Source organism: Chenopodium album, chromosome 6 (genome assembly GCF_948465745.1).
Source record: "Chenopodium album chromosome 6, dcCheAlbu1.1, whole genome shotgun sequence".
Taxonomy (NCBI): domain Eukaryota; kingdom Viridiplantae; phylum Streptophyta; class Magnoliopsida; order Caryophyllales; family Amaranthaceae; genus Chenopodium; species Chenopodium album.
The window spans coordinates 12,652,163-12,666,094 of NC_137839.1; the positions used below are offsets into that span (position 1 = coordinate 12,652,163).

General features: G+C 41.1%; 1 non-coding gene across 1 annotated transcript; it reads left to right on the plus strand.

Moving 5' to 3' along the window:
- Positions 1-13,194: 13,194 nt before the first annotated feature.
- On the plus strand, positions 13,195-13,300 carry LOC145637659 (small nucleolar RNA R71). The gene has a single exon (XR_014114404.1). It is a non-coding gene; the product is annotated as a small nucleolar RNA R71 (small nucleolar RNA).
- The last annotated feature ends 632 nt before the right edge of the window (positions 13,301-13,932 follow it).

Here is a 13,932-nt window from a genome sequence, read left to right on the forward strand (position 1 = left end):
AAGCATTTTCTTCTTCTTCTTTATTTTTTTTTTAATTATTTTTAATATATCTTTATAAGATTTTGAAACCTAAATCTTTATACGATAGTATTACTTCAATTTATTTCTTAACATTACTCCATTTACTTATTTGAATAATTGTAATTGTAGTTCCTTTTTTACACCCCCCCCCCCCCCCACACACACACACAAAAATAAAATTATAATATAATACTACTTGAATTTATTTCATAACAATTACTCCATATACATATTTGAATCATTGTAATTGTAATTTTACATGAATATTAACCTAAATTACGATCGTAGTAGCCTAATAGGTAGATGTGGGCAACGTGCTGTGCCGGACTGCCGCAAGCCGTGCCTGCATCTTGTCGTGTCGTGCCATGCCGGGCCACCATTTAGCACACCCTAGCCCACGGCATGACACGACCACGTGTTTGGCGTGTCGTAGAGGTGATCATTGGGCGGGTCAGGCCGGGTTCACGCCGGGCCGAAGCTAAAAAATTATGTCCACTTCTCGGGCCGGACCGGGTTGCGCCAAGCTTCGGGCCAAATTTTTATACCCAAACCCGCCCAAAATGGTCAGGCCGTGCGGGCTTTTCGGGCCAATTTCGGGGCGGCCTTAAAAAGCAACTAAATATGTGTAAAAGTGTATTCCCAAACCCGCCCAAAAAATTAATTTTTCGGGCCGGATAAATCTGTCCAAAACCAGCCAAAAATCGGGCTGGGCTAACCTTGATCACCTCTAGCGTATCGTGCTAAACACCGGGGCGCCCATAATTTTTTTAATTGTTGTTTTAATTTTTTTCATTATTATTGTTCTTTATTTATTCTTATTTTTATTACTATAGTTCTATATTATTATTTATGATATTTTATGCCGTGCCGGGCCATGCTTGGCGGGCCAAACTACCTTGCCGCTTGCGGGTTCGTGACGCCGGATTCTTGAAATCATGTTCTGGGCACGGCCCATGGCCTATTCTTCGGTCACCATACCGTGCCGTGTGGGGCTAATTTCGTGTCGGGCCCGTGCCTCGCGCGGGTCGGCACGGCCCACGGCCCATTCTTCAGTCACCGTGTTGTGCCGGGCACGTGCCACCCGTGGGATGGCATGGCCCAATTAGGGATGTCAATGGGGCGGGGCGGGGCGGATGTTGGCATTCCCATCCCCATCCCCACCTAATATTTTCATCCCCATCCCCATCCCCGCGGCGGGTCCAATTTTCATCCCCATCCCCGCCCCACCGGGTACAACTCCAAAACCATCCCCGCCCCAACCCCCACTTGGATATCCATCCCCACCTAATCCCCACCAAAGACCCGCCTAATCCCCACCCAAGATCCACCTAATATCCGCATCTCAAATACACAATCTTACATAATTAATACGAATTATAAAATAAAACATTCTATACACATTTTTGTGTTATAATATAAGTGTCGTACAAAATATTATAATTAATATTGTATTTCATGTAATTATTTTATAAATAGAATAAAAGTATGTAATTTTGCTTTAAAAGATATATAGATTTGGGTATGAGGTGGGGATGGGGCGGGTACAAAGTGGGGCGGGTGAGGCGGGGCGGGGATGGGGCGGGTACAACTTAAAATCCACCCCCGCCCCATCACCCATGGCGGGTATGGATTTATCCCCATCCCCGCCCCATCACCCGTCAAACCGAGACCCATCCCCGCCCCATTGGGGCGGGTCTCCTACTTGACCCGCCCCACTGACATCCCTAGGCTCATGCCCACCTCTACTAATAGGTAACAAGTACTACATTTAAATAGTTATACTATTTATTGTTCGAAATTTTATAAAATTGTGAGCTCTTAATCAAATATTTTATGGAGAAAAAAATGGTATATGATGTTGATTTTTTGACTAAGTACTCCGTATTTTATATTTTTGAGTTGTAAAACAGTAACTATCTAAGTATATTTTGCTCTAATATTTTTTCAAACTAAGCGAGGATGTTCATTTGTCCCCCCGGTTTGAAATTCCTGGCTCCGCCACTGTGTCATCATGCACCTTTCTCACAACACATTAGCGATAACAACTCACAGGCAAGAATTGAAGCAGCCACCTGATGTTACAGCCACTAAACCACCGCCCTGCCCACCTCACAAACACGCCGCATCAACACGCCAAAGGTGGGATTGTTTATGGAATTTCAAAAGGTTAGATTTTTTATAAAAGACCCACTAAATAAAGGTGAGATTATTAGATTCTATTTCTCGTTTTTAAAGTTTAAGGCTATGTTTATAAACTACTATCTTTATGTTTATTGATATTATACTGTAATAGGGTCTTAAATACCTTATTATTATTATTATTAGGAAAATTTGTAATTATTAATCCCAACTTTCGCCCATTTACTTTCATTAATCCAAGTATCGATTTTTATTGAATAATCCCAACTTTGGGGGGGGGGGGCATTTTCTTTTATCAGATCAAATGACTGGTGACCTGTTTAAAAGGTAACTTTTTTTTTCTTACATGCCATATGTCGTAATTTCATTAGTTAAATTTTAAAAAAAAAAAATTAAAAACCAAACCCACCAGCACCATGGCCCCACCACCTCTTTCCTTAACACCACCGGAAACCACCATCTCCTTCCCCAACCCCACTAAAACCACCGCAACCTCACCCCCCGTCGCTGACAACAACCCTCAAGCCACCATTTTCACCCCTCGTCGTCGAAAACAACCCCCAAGCACCGCAACTCCTCCTAGACGCATCTTCACCCTTCACCCCGATCTCCCTCATCCACTCACAAAAACCACCAATCTCCCTCCCCCACTCACGAAAACCCTAACAACATGGTGGGGAAGGGGTGTTTGGTGGTTTTTGTGAGTGAGGGAGGGAGGGAAGTCAGGGTTTTGGGGGCCGAGGTTTGCTGGGGACAGTGGTTTTAAGGGTCGCGATTGCGTGGCTGGTGATGTTGGGGGTCAGGATTTAAGCGGCCGTTGGTTTTAGGGGTTGAGGTTCGCACGAGATGGTTGTTTTAGAGGTCGCGGTTGCGGGGCCGGTGAATTTGGGGGTCGGGATTTGTGCTGCTGGTGGTAATGGGGGCCGAGGTTCGAGTGAACTAGTTATTTTAGGTGTCGTGGTGGTGCGGCTGGTGGCTTTGGGGGTCGGGGTTCGCTGACCGGTTGGTTTTGGTGGCCCAAAGGCGGTGGCCGACGAGGTTAGGGGTGGGGGTTTAGGTTTCACGGTGGTAAAGGGGCGGCTGGGATGTCAGGGTGGGGGTTAGGGTATGGTGGTCCGGTGAACGGAAGGGAGAGGTTAGGGTTTTTGTTTTTTTTTTTCAATTTTTGTATTTTTTTTTTTTTACCAATCAGGGCTTGACACGTATCAAGTTACCTGTTATAATAGGTCATTGACATTTATTGATCGGTCATGACCAGATAAAAGAAAATGCCCCCCAAAGTTGGGATTATTCAATAATAATCGAAAGTTGGGATTAATGAAAGTAAATGGGCGAAAGTTGGGATTAATAATTACAAATTTTCCTTATTATTATTATTATTATTATTATTATTATTATTATTATTATTATTATTATTATTCATGTTGAAACATGCAAGTCTATCATCATTATAACAAAAAAAAAAAAAAGTTTATCTAGTGACAATTTCATAAATAGATCAACAAATGTTGATTTATTTATGAAAATGTCATGTTAACTAGGATTTTTTTGTTGTTTTTTTTTTTAAAAAAATGCCACTACTTTAACATTTTTGCTTGTCATGATGATAAATTAGAGTTTCCTCAATCGAGTATCGGGTTATCTTAGTCTAAATCCAACCCTTCCCCTACTCCATACCCGACCCCACCCCACTAAAATGATCAACTGCGACCCGCCCTACTAACCCGACTCTAAAAAGTGCAAGTTTTAAGATTTTTATTTTTAGTTAAACTAGGGTGGCCTACCCGCACGATGCACGCAGAGGGGATAGCTCCTGCGGAGAAGTTGTATGGGCCTGGCGTGTGTTTATATCTTTGGTTCAGGAGGTAGTTTTAATACGTACTATTTGGTTTATGTGCGTTTGAAATACACGAAAATCTTTTATGACTGTAGACACCTAAAAATGTCTCCCCAAAACCAAACCCGTTGATGAACGCCTTTCACCGCCATTATTGGTCGAGTTGAGTATTTAATCTTTGGAGTGCTTAAGTCTATGTTTCTACCCAATACATTTCATAAACCAATCCATTTCCTAGCTCATTTCCCTAAACCATAACTTACTTTCCACTTTCCATATCCACATTACAAAACCGAGCTGAAATGATTTTATGGCTATATAATTTTGATCCAATTATTATTTGGTTGGATAGGTATTTCAATAAGCTTTCCAACCATATATCATAAGCCCAATTCCGAGCTATAACGAAAAAGATATGAGCAAAACACTAAACTCGGCCCAAAACCGACACCCTTCTACTAAAACGGCCATATATTAAAATATACAAATTATTTTGACCTGATTCTAATTGGGTTGGAAAGTAGACTTGATAAGCTTTCCAATGATATATTATATGCTTTAGTCCGAGTTACGGATCAAAAGTTATGATGATTTTAAAAACGCGTAAAAAACTGGAATTACCGCGCAGCAGCTAAAATGCCGCGACGCGGCAAGATCTGATGTGGCACGGGAGAAATTCCCGTGACACGGTAATTTGGAGGGGATTTTCATGTTTTTTAGTGCCCCGTGACTTGGCATAAGTACCGTGACCCGGCGCCATATGCCGTGACACGGTGGACTTTGCCGCGTCACGGCGTTTTCTGCCGTGTCACGGTGGGTTGCTGACGTGTCACGGTGGGTTGCTGACGTGTCACGGTGCTTAAAACTTCCCCGCGTCACAAGGAACTGTGCCGCGACATGGGAATTACTGTCGTGTCACGGTATGAATTCCCGTGTCACGGTGCCAGTGCTGTGACACGGGACAACTCCGTGTCTTTTCCGCATAATCCCTTCACGCGTTTTTACTCCCGTAGGTCAAATATTTCCCGTGTCACTCTATTTTTCCCCGCGTCACGCTAATTTCCCCCGTGACACGGTAGAATCTGCCATGTCGCGGTAGAATCTACCGTGTCGCGGTAGCCTTTTTTAGGGTTTTTGTCTTTTTAGGGTTCCGTGTGTTCCCTCTGCTCATTTTCCCTATAAATACCCCCCTCCTTTCTGTAGTTCGGGGCAGCAATAATCATTCTCTCTCACCTTGCACCAAAAATCATCCTCTTCTCCCTCTTTAACCTAATTTCTAGCCTCCTTATTCTTCCATAATAATTCCCCTAAGCACTCCAAGGAGTCTATACTTAACCCGAGGTTCCGTCCTTAAACCAAGGCGTGAAAGGTACAAATAACTGAGGGTTTGGACCAAATCAACTCTACTTTTTATTTAATTTAATTTTCATTTACTTTATATTTTCATTGAAGTTACTAACAGTTTATTCATGATGTAGTAATTTAAAGGGACGCGCAGAATGTGAGTAATTAATTAATTTAATTACTCTTATTTTATTTTTAATATTGCTAGTATCATGATTAGGGTTGTTATTATTATTATTATTTGATTTGACTCACGTTATTATTGTTAAATTGCTTCCAATATTAATGTTTATTCTATTATATTTTTTATTGATCATCATATTGCATGTTTAAAGGGAATATGTAATTGAAAATCACGCCTAATAAGATAATTTGGACAACCGGTTTAGGTTCTTTTTAATCTTATTATTAATTCAAGTGATCACTAATATTTTAGAATTATGTGTGCATTAATATTAAACCAATTTAGTTAAATAATAGTTTGGAGCAAATTGAATTATTGTTTGTATTAAACATGCAATATGGTGATCAATAAATAATAATAGAATATATATTAATATTGGAAGCAATTTAACAATAATAGCATTAGTGAAATCAAATATAAAATAACCCTAATCATGATACTAGCAATATAATATAAAATAAAATAAGAGTAATTAAATTAATTAATTACTCACATTCCGCGCGTTCCTTTAAATTGCTGCATCATGAATAAATTGTTAGTAACTTCAATAAAAATATAAAGTAAATTAAAATTAAATTAAATAAATGTAGATTTAATTTAGTTCAAACCCTCAGTTAATTCTACCTATCACGCTGATAAGTGTCATTTATGTCGCTATTTTTAGGAGTTTTGTAGTTAGTTTTTCATAGTTTTTCTATCTTTTTACTTGGTTTTAATAGCGTTTTATTACATTTGTCATGTTTGTGAGTGAAATGTCGTTATTGCTCAATTTTGGCTTTTCTTGCATATTTTGGTGGCTTATGACATTAGATTAAACTTTATTGGTTTACTCTTATGTTTAGGAACACTTGGATAAGTTCATTGCTCAAGATTGAAGAAATATAAAACATAAAAGAACAAGTAATGAAGAAATGTGCACTTGATTTGCAAAGATCGTACTTCAAACGCCTATATCTTTTGATCTACGAAACATTTTGGGGCGATTCTAATTGAAGATGAAATCTTATCTCGAGAGCTTTCCAACGATAGGTCATATGCTCAATTCCGATGTAAAACGTGGGAGATATGCTCATTTGAAGCTGAGCAGTTTGCCCAGTCCGAGAGGAGCGGGCGCTCCGGTTCTTAGAGCGGGCGCTCCACCACCAGGAGCGGGCGCTCCAAAATCTAGCACGCCCGCTCCTCACAGGGTGTCCCAAATTAAAAAAACAGAAGGTTCTCCAAAGAATTGGAGCGGGCGCTCCAAAGATCTGCACGCCCGCTCCAAAGCCATGAGCGGGCGCTCCAAATTTTGCACGCCCACTCCTCACAGGGTGAACCAAATTCAGAAAAAAAAAACAGAAGGGTGAAGAAGAGTTCGGAGCGGGCGCTCCAGAACCTGGAGCGGGCGATCCACCAACAGGAGCGGGCGCTCCAAAAATTGCACGCCCGCTCCTCATAGGAAAATTCAAAAAAAAAAAAAACCGAAAAAAAACAGAAGTGAATTCCCAGGATCGGAGCGGGCGCTCCTCTTCCCTGCACGCCCGCTCCAGCCGATCCGGGTAAAAAAAAAAGGGGAATCTTTCTCCTTCTTTTAATCTCCTTCACCCATTTTCACCAATCATTCTAACATTCATGCTCTCTCTCCTCATCCCCATCTACTTCTCACTCTAAAATGAAGAGAGAAGTTGGAGAAAGTGAGGGTTTTTAGAGTGAGAAGTAGATGGGGATGAGGAGAGAGAGCATGAATGTTAGAATGATTGGTGAAAATGGGTGAAGGAGATTAAAAGAAGGAGAAAGATTCCCCTTTTATTTTTACCCGGATCGGCTGGAGCGGGCCTGCAGGGAAGAGGAGCGGCCGCTCCGTTCCTAGGAATTCACTTTTGTTTTTTTTCGGTTTTTTTTTTTTGAATTTTCCTGTGAGGAGCGGGCGTGCAATTTTTGGAGCACCCGCTCCTGCTGGTGGATCGCCCGCTCCAGGTTTCTGGAGCGCCCGCTTCGAACTCTTCTTCACCCTTCTGTTTTTTTCTGAATTTGGTTCACCCTGTGAGGAGCGGGCGTGCAAAATTTGGAGCGCCCGCTCCTAGCTTTGGAGCGGGCGTGCAGATCATTGGAGCGCCCGCTCCAATTCTTTGGAGAACCTTCTTTTTTTTAATTTGGGATACCCTGTGAGGAGCGGGTGTGCAAAATTTAGAGCGCCCGCTCCAAACTTACTGGAACTTTCTGTTTTTCTTCTGTTTTGGCTGAAATTAATTTCCTGTGACGAGCGGGCGCGCAAGGCTGAGGAGCGCCCGCTCCTCACTGCTTAAAGCTTTGATTAAATTCTTCCTTGCTTTCTTTTTTGCTTCTTTCTCCTACATTAAAACCACAAGGACATAATTCAACAAAATTAGCCAAAATCAGATATTCTCAATACTCTTATTCTTTTCTTCTCTCACTCATTGTTTAATTTCTCACTCCTTTTATTTTCTTGACTCTCTTTTCTCTCTTTTTTTTTCCTTTTTTTTTACTCGGGTTGCCTCCCGGAAGCGCTTCTTTAATGTCAATAGCTTGACGACCTCCACACTCAGGAGGTAAGATTACATTGAGTTGATTCTAAAACACCTACATGAGCACCCTCGTAGTAAAGCTTGAGGCGATGCCCATTCACCTTAAAAGATCTCTTGCCGTCCATATCCCAAACTTCCACGGCTCCATGAGGAAACACTTCCTGAACAACAAAAGGTCCACTCCACCTTGATAAAAGTTTCCCGGGAAACAATTTCATCCTAGAGTTGTAGAGGAGTACCTTATCGCCTTTTAGAAATGATTTCTTTTCAATGTTCCGGTCGTGGCAATCCTTAGTGCGATTCTTATAGTTTCTAGCACACTCATAGGCTTCCAATCTTAGCTCTTCAAGCTCATGCAAATCAAGCCATCATTGCTCTCCCGCGCTAGCCAAGTCGAAGTTAATCTTCTTGATTGCCCATTGAGTTCGGTGTTCAAGCTCCATCGGTAGATGACAAGATTTTCCATACACAAGACGATATGGAGTTGTGCCTATTGAGGTTTTGTATGCCGTTCTATATGCCCATAGAGCGTCATCAAGCTTTTCCGACCAATCCTTCCTATTACTTGCAATCGTCTTCTCAAGGATTAATTTAATTTGACGGTTGGACACTTCCACTTGCCCACTAGTTTGTGGATGATAGGTAAGGCCGAATCTTTGGTGAACCCCGTGCTTTCTTAGCATCTTTTGAAAAGCACTATGAACGAAATGTGAACCGTTGTCACTTACCACTGCTCTAGGAATTCCGAATCTTGGAAATATGACTTTCTTGAACATCTTCATGACTACCTTGTGGTCATTAGTTGGGGAGGCAATTGCTTCAACCCATTTTGACACGTAATCGACCGCCACAAGGATGTATTGATTTCCATAAGAAGTAGGGAATGGCCCCATGAAATCAACACCCCACACATCAAATACCTCTAGCTCAAGAATCGGTTGTTGAGGCATCTCGTTTTGCTTGGATATAATGCCGGTTCGTTGACACCGGTCACAAGTCTTCATAAACCCCCAAGCATCCTTAAAGATGTGAGGCCACCACAACCCGCTATGCAAAACCTTCAATGCTGTTTTGTTTGCTCCCATATGCCCTCCACAAGGATCGGAATGACAAATCTTGAGCACATTTTGCACTTCTTCATCCGGAACACACCTACGGAGCAAACCATCTACTCCTCTCTTGTAGAAAATGGGGTCATCCCACACATAGTGTCTTGCTTCCCTTTTTAGCTTCTTCCTTTGATTTTTTGAGAAATCGGGAGGGAATTCTCCACAAGCCAAATAGTTCACCAAGTTGGCAAACCATGGAAGCTCCTTCTCATTCAAGATATAGAGAACATCATCTCTCAATTCATCACAAATGGGAATTTCATCATCACTAGCTTTCACATTCTCTAATCGGGAAAGATGGTCCGCAACCACATTTTCGGCCCCTTTCTTATCCCGGATTTCAACATGAAATTGTTGGAGAGACAAGACCCATCGAAGAAGACGAGGTTTGGACTCTTTATTTGCCACAAGGTACCTAATAGCCGCATGATCGGTATAAACAATAGTTTTGGAACCAATTAGGTAGTTCCAAAACTTCTCAAAAGCATGCACCACGGCAAGAAACTCCTTCTCCGTTGTGGTGTAGTTCTGTTGAGCTTCATTCAAGGTCTTGGACATGTAGTAAATGACGTGAAGTTTCTTCTCAATTCTTTGTCCCAACACCCCTCCAATTGCAACATCACTAGCATCGCACATAAGTTCAAACGGCAAATCCCATCTTGGCCCTTGCACGATTGGAGTAGAGATCAAAGCCTCCTTTAATTTGTTGAAAGCTTGAAGACACTTTTCATCAAAAATAAAGATGGCATCCTTTTGAAGAAGAGCATTTAGGGGTCTAGCAATTTGTGAGAAATCCTTGATAAATCTCCTATAGAACCCGGCATGCCCTAAAATGGATCTTACTCCTCTCACATTAATTGGAGGTGGCAATTTTTTAATCACTTCAACTTTGGCCTTGTCGACCTCAATCCCCTTGCTTGATATCTTGTGACCAAGGACGATTCCCTCTTCAACCATGAAGTGACATTTTTCCCAATTTAGGACCAAGTTGGCCTTCTCACATCTTGCTAAGCATTTGCCCAAATTAGACAAACAATCTTCAAATGAAAGGCCCCCAATCGAGAAATCATCCATGAACACTTCCATTTCGGCTTCAAGAATGTCTCCAAATATACTCATCATGCACCTTTGAAAGGTTGCCGGTGCATTTCAAAGTCCAAATGGCATTCTCCTATATGCAAAAGTACCATATGGACAAGTAAAAGTTGTCTTCTCTTGATCATCCGGGTTTATGGGGATTTGAAAGAAACCCGAATAACCATCAAGAAAGCAATAATACTTGTGCTTTGTTAGTCTTTCAAGCATTTGGTCGATAAAATGAAGAGGAAAATGATCCTTATTAGTGGATGCATTTAGACGTCTATAGTCTATGCACATCCTCCAACCGGTCACCGTTCTAGTTGAAATGAGATCACCATTCTCATTTTCAACTACGGTCATTCCTCCCTTTTTAGGGACCACATGAACGGGGGAAACCCATCTAGAACTCGAAATGGGGAAGATGATGCCGGCATCAAGGAGTTTGGTGATTTCTTTCTTCACCACCTCCCCCATTTGAGGATTGAGTTTCCTTTGCCTCTCAATGGAAGGCTTAGCACCCTCCTAAAGTGTTATGTGGTGCATACATAAAGCGGGACTAATACTTTTGAGGTTATCAATGGTATAGCCCAAAGCACCTTGGTGGTTTCTTAAAATACCACATAACATTTGAGTTTGGCACTCGTTCAAAGAAGAATTCACTATTACCGGAAAAGTTGAATTAGGACCCAAAAACTCATACCTTAGGTGTGATGGTAGAGGTTTTAACTCTACCATTGGAACACCCTTACCTTCTCTTGAGGTGGCTATTTTCAAAGCATCATTGCTTGTGATTCCCATGCATACTTGCTCAATGCTTTCTTCCGTACTTCCTTCAAGCATTTCTTCATACAATGTCATCTCCTTGCCTTGCTCACCTATCTTTTCCTTATTCAAAAGGACATTCTCAAGGGCATCGTTAGTAGTGAGCAAGTGCTCATGCATAGAAGTCACAATAGAATAAATAGTATCAATCATCATACAATTATCAAAACTAGAGCTTGGATATTTCATGCTCTCATTCAAATCAAATTCTATTACCTCATCTCCTACTTTTAGTGAAATTTTAGCACTTTTAACATCTATTAAAGCACCCGAAGTAGCAAGAAAAGGTCTTCCAAGAATTATTAGAATGTTAACATCTTCATCCATCTCTAACACAACAAAATCCACCGGGATTACAAACTTCCCCACCCTTAGAGGAACATCCTCTACCTTACCCTTTGGGAATTTAATAGAGCGATCGGCCAATTGTAGGGTGATTTTGGTGGGTAGAAGTTCCTCTATCCCAAGTCTTTGGTATATTGAGTATGGCATTAGGCTAACACTAGACCCTAGGTCACACAAAGCATTATCAATTTGCATCTTGTATATTGCACATGGGATAGAAAAGTTACCGGGGTCTTTCAATTTGGGTGGCATCTTGTTCATGATAATTGCACTACAATTCTCGGTGAGACTCACCGTTTCAACCAATTCACACTTTCTCCTTCCACTCAAAATATCTTTCAAAAACCTAGCATAGTTAGGCATTTGCTTGATAGCATCGGTAAAAGGAATTGAAAGGTGAGTTTGTTTCAATGTTTCAAGAAATTTTCCAAATTGCACATCTAATTTGTTTCTAACAAATTTGTGAGGATATGGTAGCTTTTGCAATTGTTTTGTTTCTCTCTCTTTTTCTCTTTTCTCTTCACTCTCTTTTTCAAAATCTTTCTCTTTCTCACATTCTTTCTCTTTTTTATTCTCATGGTTTTTCTCTCTCTCTTGTTCAAAATCACTTTTAAGGGGAGGCTCACTCATGTTCATTCTCTCATTGCTTTTTTTAGGAACACTTTCTTCCAACACTTTACCACTCCTTGTTGATATAAAATTTACGGGTCTCTTAGGATCTAGTCCTTGGGGTGGTAATTTAGAAGTGCTAGTCCCTTCCTTCAAAGCATTGGCCAATTGAGAAATTTGTGTCTCTAGCATTTTATTATGGGTCATCACTTCACTAAATTTCTTTTCACTAGAGGCCATGAAAGTATTGAACATTTTAGTTTGATTTTCCATCATTTCCTCCAAGCTAGACCTACTATGTGGTGCTTGTGCATAGTGGTTGTCTTGGGAAGCCTTATTACCTCTAACATTCGAATTGGACGCATTTGGATTAGAAGAACCTCTATTATTATTGTTGTTCCAATTGTTCCGATTATTAGAGTTTCCCCCTTGGTGAAATTGCCCTTAATTCCCATAGTTTCCTTGATTATTATGATTATGGTTACCATAACCACCTTTTTGGTTGTAGTTACCTTGGGGATTTTGGTCCCTTTGGTTCCTATTTCCCATTGATTTTGGTTATGGTAATCGTAATCATTTCCTCTTTGGTTATAGGAATTCCCCCCTTGTTCTCTTCTATTTGGTGGTAAGTATCTTTGATTGTCATTCCTATGTCTATTATCATAAGACAAGGCATTGACTTGTTCATTTTCATTTTCATTACCATCTTCGTATTGGGGTTGGGGTTGGGAATCATAATTACAAGAAGAGGTATCATGGTCATATGACCCACAATTTTCACAAAACAAACATCCATAAGGCATGTTATTAGAAGTAGAGGGAGAAGAGTTAGAATTCATACCTCTCCCCTTAGATTGGGAGGGATGCTCTTGTGTTGAACTAGAGGTCTCTAGTTTTGCCTTAATGGAAGTCATCTCCTTTCCAAGGTTGGCGATTTGAGAAGTCAAATTGTTGATGGCATTAAGGTGATCGACGGAGTAAACCGCATTTCCTCCCTTGTTTAGAGAATCTCTCTCTCCTTCTTGCCAATCCATGTGGTGCCTCACCACATCCTCAATTATCTCTATGACTTGCTCCTCCGTCTTGTTCATAATCGGGCCACCCGCTCCCGCATCCAAGCTAGTCTTTCCTTGTGGGCTCAAGCCCCCATAGAAAATTTGAAGCACTTGATATGACGGAATGCCATGATGAGGGCACTCCCTTTGATATTCCTTGTATCGTTCCCATGCCTCATATATGGTTTCACTAGCCTTTTGACGGAAGTCTTGGATCAAAGCCCTTGCCTCGGCCGTCTTCTTTTGAGAATAGAATCTCCCTAAGAAAGCCGTGGTGACCTCGTCCTAAGTTCTCAAGGAGTTAGGCCTCACCTCCTTCTCAAGCCATTCAAGAGCCCTTCCTATCAAAGAAAAAGGAAATAGCTTTAGTCTCACAAACTCTTGAGTTACCCCATTTACCTTGATTGTGTTGCAATATTTTTCGAACTCGTTCAAGTGTGCAAGAGGGCTCTCATGTTTTGCTCCACTATATTGCCTTCTTTCAATCAAATTTATCATCGCGGGCCGAATCTCGAAGTCATTGGCTTGAGTGACGGGTGGAGCAATGCCACTTGAAGCTCTATAAGCTCCCGGAGTTCCCAACTCCTTTAAAGGTCTTTGAGGTGCTGGTTCCGCGTCACCCATTTGATCTCGATCCTCCTCGAAATTGGTCTCTCTAGTTGGGGGAGTAGTAAACGGCCTAGAACCGGCTCTTTTTCTCCTTCTATAAGTTTGCTCAATCTCGGGATCGTAAGGTACCAAGATCCTATTATGAGTTCTGCGCATACACTCTCAACAAACGCAATTAGTACCAAGGCTACAAGTGTAGCAAAAAAGAAACAATCTTTTTAATTTTTTTTTTGTTGTTTTATGGTGAACTAGA